This window comes from Uloborus diversus, chromosome 3 (assembly GCF_026930045.1).
Source record: "Uloborus diversus isolate 005 chromosome 3, Udiv.v.3.1, whole genome shotgun sequence".
Taxonomy (NCBI): Eukaryota; Metazoa; Arthropoda; class Arachnida; order Araneae; family Uloboridae; genus Uloborus; species Uloborus diversus.
In genome coordinates, this window is record NC_072733.1 from 157,003,207 (window position 1) to 157,014,575 (window position 11,369).

General features: G+C 29.9%; 1 long non-coding RNA gene across 1 annotated transcript; it reads right to left on the reverse strand.

Annotated features, from left to right (window-relative positions):
• Window positions 1-1,186: 1,186 nt before the first annotated feature.
• On the reverse strand, window positions 1,187-8,677 carry LOC129219354 (uncharacterized). Its single transcript, XR_008580403.1, has 3 exons — window positions 8,639-8,677; window positions 6,488-6,612; window positions 1,187-1,385 (listed from the first exon to the last, which is right to left on the reverse strand). It is a non-coding gene; the product is annotated as an uncharacterized LOC129219354 (long non-coding RNA).
• Window positions 8,678-11,369: the final 2,692 nt, after the last annotated feature.

Below are 11,369 nucleotides of genomic sequence, written 5' to 3' on the forward strand. Positions count from 1 at the left end.
AAAGGGAAAAATTCCAAGCGATTATATATATATATATATATATATATATATATATATATATATATATATATATATATATATATATATATATATATATATATATATATACCCCAGCAGCACAGCAGTATCGGCCAATGTCATAACCACGGTGTTTGGTAGATTGGCCAATATCGGGTAAAGCTGGGTCGGCCAGCGTAAAACGGCTAACTTTTTTACAATATTGGGCAATACTCGTTGCCAGTATTGGCCAATACTGGCAAATCAAAATTGGCTAATGTTGGCCGGTAATTTTCCCCTAGTATTGGCAGATACTCGGAGCGAGTTTTGGCCAATATCGGTTAAAGTTGGGTTGGCCAGCGTCGAACGGTCGACTTTTTAACAATATTGGGCAATACTTGATGCCAGCATTGGCCAGTACCGGCAGAACTAAATGGCCAGTACCGGGTAGCAATCTCTTTTGCAGCATTGGCCGATACTCGAGCCAATACTGGCCAATTAGGCCAGGCGACACTGGCCGATTATATATAGCTATTAGCCAGTGTTGGGCAATACTGCTAAAACAGAATTCAGTCTTAAAAAAAAATCGGCATACAGCCTGCCATCCATCAGTTTTAGGGTTTTGTTTTACCTCTTTTAATTGAAGGATGGAAATCTGTGTGACGATTTTTTTTTTTTTTTCAAATAACGGAATTCGTCTTTACTGAGAAGTGGCATAAAACTGCGTTTGTGTTTTATTCCTAGCGCACTGGTCAAAGGTCCCTCGACCTTTCTGTCTTAAAACGACATAATTTACGGCTACAATAACTAGACTAGAGGAAAATTGACGGTTTATCATTTATTTTATAATTAGATTACTGACAGTAATATCTTTCACTTTTTATCATTTTTAATGAGCAGCAAATTACTTTTTTTATGCCAAATGTTAAGATTGTGGGAAATTAAGATTCATTATTGTTAAGAGTAAGGATCAGATTTAAGCATGATAGTTCTTCCCACTGACTGTATTTCCATCATAAATGTTTTTGTTCGCTCATTCGTTCATATAAATGATATAATCAAAATCCTTATTTTTTTTCTTAAAGGAACAATTTATATATTTACAAGTTCATTGGGGAAAACATTTTTATTCATTTTTTTTTACATATTATCAACTAGGTAATATGTAAAAAACATACATATTATTTATAACAAATATGTTTCATTAAAACATAAATATATATTGTGTTTTCATATTATCAACTTTTTTGTCTTCGTTTCGACCATTCAGTGTCCTTTATTTGATACTGTGAGACCGATGATCCCAGTCTACAGCTCCAGCAAGTATCTGCCGATTCTGCGGCTGATAGCATTTGTATTCGCAGCATCCCACTTAATTTTTACACTTGCTAAAGAGAGAGAGAGAAAAAAAGCAGTCACTTAAAATATAATTACACTTTTTTTAAAACTCTGCAATGTGCAAAGCAAACACATAGTAAGGATTACTACTTATAACCAACATGTAAATTGTAAACTACATACAATGGACTCTCGTTTTTTACAGGGGTTACATTCCACAGAAACGCTGTGTAAATGAAGACTTAACAGTAATGTTAAAATAGGTTAGGTTATGTTCCATTGATAAAAAATATGTACTAATTCCAATACAAATACACAATGGATATGAAGAAAATATGAATTAACTTAGGGAATATGAATAAGAGATGTTTATGATATTCCTTTGGCAGTCATTTTTCTATGCAGGGCTTTTCCTTTGTGGAGCATGAGCACATCCATGGTCACTCGCATCATTTCCATGATGGGATCTTCCTTTATAAACACAAATCAGAAAGATCCACTGTCAAAATATGGCTCAAAATTTAAATGTGGAAGCTTTCGGTCGAGTATCATCAATGTTGGTATTGTTGTTGGTTTTGTTCTTATTTGTCACTTCTAAAAGCTTTTTTTCAAGTGAGCTATGAATTGTGTGAGTTTAATAACATTACTTCTGAAAAGAGCTCTAAAAATGTCTCCAATGGCTCAAGCTCCCTTATAAGCATGCCAAATCATTTGTTATCTACAATCTTAGAAGTTTGAAATATGAAAATTTTGAAAAACTTGATGCATTTTAATGCTGCATCTGCATAAATCAAAACTCATCCATATAAAATGAAATAACGGTGTCAGATCTTAAACAATCTGACATAAGTAGTGGTGCAATAAGAATGGTTTGAAGGTCAAACTCTCCCCAGAGTTCTTAGCTTCAACATATACTGCTAATTTTATTACTGTAGAAACGGTAGAGTTAGCAATTTGCTACCAATTAGATAAAAAGAGAGAAGACTTATAGGTTCAATATCAAACAAATTTATGTAGTACAATCCTAAGGTGGTAAGTAATTACAGCAGAATATTTACAGGTGATAGAAATTCAATACAGATTAAATGTATAAGAAAATCACTTTGAAGAAATTTTTATTTTAGATTTAGCTTACCACCATTAAATTTAGATTGAATTAAATAGAAAAAATCTATTTTATCATTAAATACTTTATTCTGCATAAATTGTTAATTATATTACTTTCAAAAATGATCTATCAAACTACTGTTCAGAGTATGGATTTTTGAGGATCAATACATTTCTTAAATTAAGATCAGATTCCATAAAACTTCTCATTTTTGCTCACAATTCTAATTGTTGTATTTTGCAAGCAAAAAGGAAAAGAAATCCTAGAGGCTTTAGATGCTAATTCTTCTAATTTTTAAAAATAATTGTATTATTATTTTATAGAAATATTTTTTTTATGTTCTAAATAATATTTAGAATAGAAAGATATATTTCTAGGCTTGAATAAGTTCAAAATACAATGAGTATTAAAGCAAGTCATCTATTTTCTTTATCATTCAAATAAAGATACTTCACAATCAAAAGTTCTTAATCGTGCACTATTGTTGAATTTACTAAGACAATCTGGTACTAGTTTTACAATAAACACTATTTTTCATGAAAACAAAATCTCCTCAGGGCTACTACTGACTTCAGCTATTGAAATAATTGCTTCTAGTAGTCTATGATATAAAAGCCTTCAAAATAGTTGCCAGATGCAGAAATAAATCGATGCAGAAAATAAGTTTTAAAGTCATCAGATGTAGAAAATAATTTCGAAATAGAAAACAAATTTAAATGTTCAATAATTGATAAACAAACATACTTTTTTAAATACATTGAAAGTTATAATTTGTACACAGTACAAAATTAATTCAGACTGTCAAAGTAATTTTAATGTAAAGGAAAATATTCAGATGTTAAATTTAAAACTTGTTGATTTTAATTCATAATTCTTGTGACCATATGCATCAGCCTTACGATTACAAACTTGTTTAAAATTGACAATAACCAGGGAAAAAAAATTAATATGAACTAGAAATGAATATATATATACATATATAAAGTCAATTCATTACTAATTAACATTAAATATAAAATATGCAGATTTGAAAAAAGGAAAATACTTGGCACTCTGCAACAAAGAGAGGGCAAATTTACTAAAAATCTCATTGTTGTAGGTTAAGCAGGTCTTTAAGAAAGTAACATTAAGGTAAAAACCTGTTTCTTATTTTAAACACTACACCCTTCTTAAAATTAAAAAAAAAAAAAAACCTAGTGCTCTTTTTCATTAAAAATATTTTCCAAGTACCAAAACTGAACTTATATAATGATAACTCCAAAAGAGATAAAAATTCTTACAACAGAAATCTAAATAGAATTTAAGAGAAGAAAAATGTGCCTTTTAGTCCTCCTTTGTTTTGTTTATCTATCTGTGATAAAATTTGGTTGTAACCAAAGAAACATTTGCAATTTCTTAACTTAATTATATTAAACAGACATATTTTTCATATAATTTAAAATACTGCATATTCTTTCAACCTAAATATGTTTTTTCTTTTAAAATTTAACTACATAGCAAGCTTAGAAACAATTAAGTCCCCTATGTTACTTTGTTGTCTCCTGTGTTACCAACATCCAGGTAACACAGGGGACAAAATGGTATTAAAAATTCCCCTTGTATTAATGGAAATACTGCAAAAGTATATGATTTTTTTTCCGTTAAACTCAACCTGAAAGTTTTAACATGGGTTAAACAATAAAATAATGAAACCTTTCTATAATTTAATAGTAACACAGGGGACACATAAAAAAGACACCTATGTCTAAAGTTCTTTTTTCTTCACCTGGAACTCTTCAAAATAGCACATGTGAAAAAAAATGGCTACTTTACATTAATAGCTTGTAGAAGTACATATCTATCGTTGACAATATTTAAGTAACACATTCTTATTATAATAATTAAAGAAGTAAGGAGGCAGTATCACAGGAGACAAATATCGGAAGACAAGATTTTCTACCATAAAATAAAAATAAATTTGAAATTTTATTTTAAAAACATGTTAGTATAATATGTTAATAATGAGTTGTTGTAATGAATGTTGTAATGAAAAAGAAACATATTTAAAAAAAATTAATAGCATGAAAAAAAATAAGGTTTAAAAATAAAGTGCTGTTGGGACATGGTTTTTTTTTATAGGACACAATTTCAATAACCCCATTCAAAAAGTAAAAAATGTACTTAATTTTAGTAATGTATCAATGAAAAATATGTCAGGCCTATCATTTTTAATGTTTACATTTAACTTTGGTTTAAAATTTGGGAAAAGGTTACAGGGCAGTTCTCAAAAGGTGGGAGCAAACACAGACCTCAACTTTGAAGCTTCAACACAAAACTTTCATTTTAATTGACTCAAAAATTTTTGAGTTAAATAATAATACTGTATAGAGGCAAGAATTATGGAAAAATAAAATTATGGAATGTTAATGATAAATGGAAATAATTGTTAAATATATTAAAAATTATGGAAAAAATGCTCTTCAAATACCCTTAAAAATATATTTTCTTTGCTAAAAGGCACAATTTTGGACTTTCAAAACGTTAACTGAGCAAATGTACCATCAAAAAAATTTTTTTTAAATTATTTCCAACCATTTCAAAACAAAATTAAGGGTATAAATCTCAAACTGAATATTTTTTTGATAATATTTCCTACAAATTGAAAAATTAAAGACAGATTATTTATTGTGTAAAAAATTTTAAAAAAAGAAGGAAGTTGGAAGTTTCATGTATGTCCAAAAGTTACAATTTTGACAATGCTATTATTTGAGTACTAAATATATGATTTATATGTTTTAAAGGTATTTTTCGATCCTCAAAATCAATTGTTAATCATTTTAAAGTGTTTTCATATGTTTTTATGCAGTATCTTTGAAGCAAAATCATTTTTCTTAAACATATATGTGAGATGTCCAAATTGCGTTACGATCTAGACACCGATAATTCTGTCCATATATTCAATATTATAATATGATCTTCTGTCTTGTAACCTTACTAACTAAAGGCTATTATAATGTTAATTTCTTTAATACATTGCTATTTTGCACAATTAATAAGTTATGCATTAAACATTACTTAAATAACAGTAGAAACTCAAGTTATGAAGTAACGAATAGTAAACAAAAGCAGCAAAAATTGCCAAGAAAACCCCAATTGGCGACAACTCACAGCGTACGATATGCAAAGGGTTACCAGAGAGGTATTCAGGTTTTCGCCAACAGCGCCGGTTTTGGCGACTTGATCACCTGCGCTGGCAAAATGGATGATTTTTTTTTTTGGATTCTACAAAACCATAACAAAATTTTATTATTTTAAGACCAGTATATAAGGTCACTCATGTACTTCATAAATCCTCTATTTTTCATTGCAGAATTTAAAAATAGATAAAAATCTGTTACCTACCAGACAACTGTATGTCCAAAATCTGTTACCTACAGACCGATCATTAAATTTGCTATTTATTAAATTGCATAAATACCTGCTGTCTTTTTATGTTTGTGTATGATGTTCTAGGTATACATGCCATGCAATAAAAGCAAAATTGATTTCAAATTCTAAAATTTTAAAAATGGCTCAAAAGTAAAGTTTTTGTTCCCACCTTTTGAGAAACTACCCTACAACTTAAAAGTCTTCGACATTAAATGTTGCATTAACTTTGGAATGACCCAAATACAAGATTCTTGATCTATGATTGATCACCTATCAAATCATGTATCAGGAAAGAAATTATCAATTCAGATGATTTGTTTCAGCTTAATAATTTTTCTAAACATAGATAAATTTACTATGTTACATGGAAATGCTTTAACATTTCCAAAAACAGATAAATGTTTTCTATTTTAAAAAACTAGAAAGCTATTTTAATTTATTATTGCCAACCAAGAAGTAAATTTGCAAAAAATGTTGGACAAGAGTCTATTTTTTAACAATATGTGTACATTTTAGCCATTGCTCTAATTTTATGTTTTCCCAATTGGAAAGTTTTTATCACTGCTCCGACAGAAAATTAAAAAAATCGCGGTACAAAAACTTTTTATAATTGACTTCATTATTGAGCAAACTTACCAAATCATAAATCAGTGAAGTGGACAAAAGGGTTGCGGGTTCAAAGCCAGACGGTCGAAGATCCTCTGTTGTGTGCGCAAACAGGTATCATTCATCTCTAGAGCCTGATGAGAGAGGATTCCCTGCTGAAAAGATCAAGAGGTCATAAGGGCGGCACAACTTGAACCTCTGGCAGGGAAAATCACATAGATATTAAAAAAGGCAGTAATTAAACAAACCTAAATAATAAACATTACTACTATGTTTCAAGGATGCATTTTATTTTTTACCAAATTACAGTGCATTCTATCCTAGTTCCAAAAATAAATATGAAAAATATCATATATAGATATACCTATATCAGTGAACCATGGCAACATACAACTGAAAGTCTTGTACAACTGTTTAAACTTTTATTAAAGTTAAGTTCCTAACCTTGAACTATAATTCTTGAGACAAAATTAAAAATTATGTAATCGAAAGAGTCAAATTTTTTAACAGATGCAAACAAATCAAATTACTGAAAGATATTAATGAGAAGTTCACATTAAACTCATATTTGCCATAATATCAAAATACTCTTCATAATTATAAATTATCTTTTTCACATTTAGATATAAAATAGCAAATATTAAAACATTTCAAATTTTGTTTTTGAAAATAAGAAAATATAATAACAACATATACTATAATATGCTATTATAGAGATTTTGTTAGTTGAAGAGATTTCTTTTTTTCCTCAAATCTATGTAGTTAGTTGAGCATTTTTCTATGCATCAAAATCTTGAAGGCATATATGCTTTTTATTTAAAATACTAACAAGCAATTACTATTCAGTAAGTTACCGCTTCCAGCTCAGTTTGTCCTATGCCGGGCTGATGTGTGCTAATAAGCACGAAACTGCAGTCATCGGCTGGAATTGACTGAGCTGGCGGTTTATTTCAAGCAATTACTACTCCAGCAAATAGGATGATGTAATAAGTAACCTTTTAGATTATGTAATCTTTCGTGGTTATAATTTTTACAGATACAATTTTAAGCAATTATTATAGAATTAAATATCTTTTCACTTCCAGCCATTATATTGCAATTATTTCAAATAACTTGGATAAGCGCGAATCACAAATATATCTAATTGCAAATAAATATTTAATATTACATACAACTTTGAACAATTTAGTATACAACCGCTGGAATCGCAATAGAGAAAATACACAGCACAACAGAGATAAAGATACTATTTTTGCTTACTTTAATAACTCAATACCTTTACTTTCTTAAACTGATATCAAGTGCCAACTACTGTTAAGTGCACCAGAAAAAAAAAAAAAAAAAAAAAAAAAAAACAGCGTCAGAGAGCATAAACTTACTACAACCCTCTTTTGCCACGGTACCTATCCATTTCCTGAGTTTGGATTTCCCTGAAAAAAAATATGTTATATGCACTTGAACTATTGAAAATATTTGTGAATTCATGAAATTATTTTCATCAAAACATCAGTTTAAAAAAAAAATGTTTGTAAAGAATCAAAGTTTCCATCTTTTTTTCCTCGCAGCCTCAAAATGTTCAGAAATTGTACATATCTGATTCAAAACTGAATTGTTAAATATATTAACTGGTTGTTGACATAAATTAAATACTTATATTGCCTACCAAAAAAGCGTTATACTTGACAGTAAATGACAATTATTCTAACTATATTCTAACTTATTTCTTCAAGAGCACGGGAAGAATTTTCAAGGGAAAAAAAGAATATTTTATATGTTTTTATCTTGCTCGATACCTGAAAACAGCTAAAATGCAATTTTCCTGTACTAATATGAATTCTCTGCAAGATAAGAAAATATAAAACGAAGCAAAACTTCGGGCGTCCTTTTTTTTTTTCTAAGTGTTAGCGATAACGTTAATATATAGCTCGATTCTCAAAACGTGAAAAGGAACGACTTATAATAAAAGATAGCACATGCTAAAAAGTTAATTGAAATGCCCCCCCCCCACGCTATTGACATCATAAAACAAACACAGCACAAGCAAATTTGGAAGGTTTTTCGGGTATTCAGAACACTATATGTATTGAACAAAGAGTGAATGCAAAAAGTATAACACATTTCAAATTCTACTTTAAAGAAATTTGCAATTGTATTCAATATACAAAACGATTTCAAACTTACCCACAGAACGAGTTAACTAAGCAAATACAGCGATGGCGTCCTTCGACGGAGCGGAGCGAGAGAACTCCCGGCTCTGCGCATGCATCATCAGAGAGCGCTGGCTGTACAGAACAATATCGAATGGAATTGGCTAATGTCGGCAAAAGCGAAATTCCATACATTTCTTTATCGGGGGACAATAGATCCCTAAATTATTTCAGAATAATTTTTATCAATTTTATCCGCTTATTAGAAGCAGCAAACATCCAATAGGAAAACTATTTTGAATGTAATTCTCTAATTCAGAATACCAATACAGCACAGTATCGGATGCGATCGGTTAATGTCGGCAGAAGATAAAAACGCCGAACATTTCAGTATCGTGTATTATAAATCCATAAATTATTGTAAAATGACTTTTTTTTTATTGTACCTACGTATTAAAATTCAAAATGTCTTGGAAAAAGTATGTTTTAAAAGTAATTTTCTAATTCAGAATGTCAATACAGCATAGTATTGGATGCGATCGGCCAATGTCGACAGAAGTGAACGCCGTACATTGTATCGTGGATTATATAAGTCGATAAATTATTGTAAAATGAGTTTTTTTGTTTGAACCTACACATTAAAATTCAAAATGCCTTTCAACAAATATGTTTTAAAAGTAATTTTCTAATTCAGACTGTCAATACAGCACAGTATCGGATGCGATCGGCTAATGTCGGCAGAAGATAAACGCTGTACATTTCGGTATCGTGTATTATAGATCGATAAATTATTGTAAAATGACTTTTTTTCTTTGTACCTATGTATAAAAATTTATAATGTCTTGCAAAAAATAAGTTTTAAAAGTAATTTTCTAATTCAGAATACCAATACAGCGCAGCATCGGATGCGATCGGCCTATGTCGGCAGAACCGAACCTCCTTACGTTTCGTTTTTGTGGATAATAGATTCCCAAATTATTTCAGTATAATTTTTCCCAGTATTATCAACACATTACAGAACAAAATATTCACTAAAAAAACTATTTTAAAAGTAATATTTTAATTCAGAATGCCAATACTGCATAGAATCGGATTAGATCGGCAAATGTTGGATGAAACGAAAACCGTAGATTACTTTATCGTGGATGATAGGTTCCGAAATTATTGGAAAATAACTTCTCCCAATTGTACCCACGCATTAAATTTCAAAATGCTTTGCAAGAAAACTGTTTTGAATGCACTTTAATAATTGAGGTGGCCAATGTTGCTGAGTATCGGACAGCATTGGACATTAGACAGGGAGCGTAAATTTCCAAACATATTTTTGCAGTGCTAAATTTCGTCAAAATGTCTGTTATTCATGTTATTCTTTTGGGAGGAAATTACGAAATGTTCTGAAAAGTAACCGTTGATTAAGTTTTTCTGATTTGACCAGTATCAATTGGCCAAGCCTATACAGTATTGGACTAGATTGGCCAATAGCGAGATCTGTCAGTTTCTTTAATCAGGGGTTTCAAATACCAAATCTACTGGAAAAAGTCTTAGAACAGTTCCACCTTTATGTTAAACACAAAATTTCCTTTTAAAAAACGTTTTATAAAGCCTTTTCACTTTTTCAGTATCGGGATGCCAATACTGCCCAGTATTGGCCAAAATCGGGTAAAATCGTCCGACATACGGCGACGCACGCCAGGTTTGGCCAATACTCGACCGATATTGGCCAAAATTGTTGTGCTACTGGGGTATATATATATATGTATATATGTATATATATATATGTATATATATATATATATATGCATATATATATATATATATATATATATATATATATATATATATATATATATATATATATATATATATATATATATATATATATATATATATATATATATATAAGAAGTAACCCCCCCCCCGAAAGTCGGGTCTAGCTACGCCACTGCTTTATTGTATTTATTTATTATTTTGCTACCTTTACTCTTAAATGTGCTATAAAAACTTCCGCAATTATTTCTAAATAGGCATTTTATGTCTTTATAATACAATTAGAAGCAAGAATTTAAAAAATAAGTCAAGTATTATGCAAAACGAAGAAACTTTCATTTTTTAAAATTAAATTGCGAGTACTATTAATATCTTTATATGAATTTCCGATCAGATGTCAGCTTTAAGAAAATATTCTCAGACTAGAAAACTATCTTGAAGAATAACAGAAATAATTAAAGAATGAAATTTAATTCTCGAGTTTGAAGTGAAAATAATACAAATAAATAAATGGATAAAACACCTTGCAAACGTGCTGATTTCATACTGTCATGTCAATGTATCCTGATATTTTCCTGTCATACCAATACGTATGCAATATTACAAAAGCAAGATCATCTTGCCTAGACCTTGATTTCATGCTGTCATGACAACATCTTGATATTATCCTGTCATATCAATACGTATGCAAGATTACAAAAGCAAGATCATCTTGCCTAGACCTTGATTTCATGCTGTCATGACAACATCTTGATATTATCCTGTCATATCAATACGTATGCAATGTTACAAAAGCAGCCTACCATGATATTTTCCTGATATTATGCTGCATACACCTTGTCAGTCAATATTGTGGCAGCCGGCTGACAGCATAAAGGGAGTAACATAACAACATTGAGGCAGTATTAATGCAAGATGATTTTTCTTGCATGTCAACCTTTATGCAATACTGAGGCAAGATATTTTGCTTACTGGGATTCTTGCATATTGACTCAGAA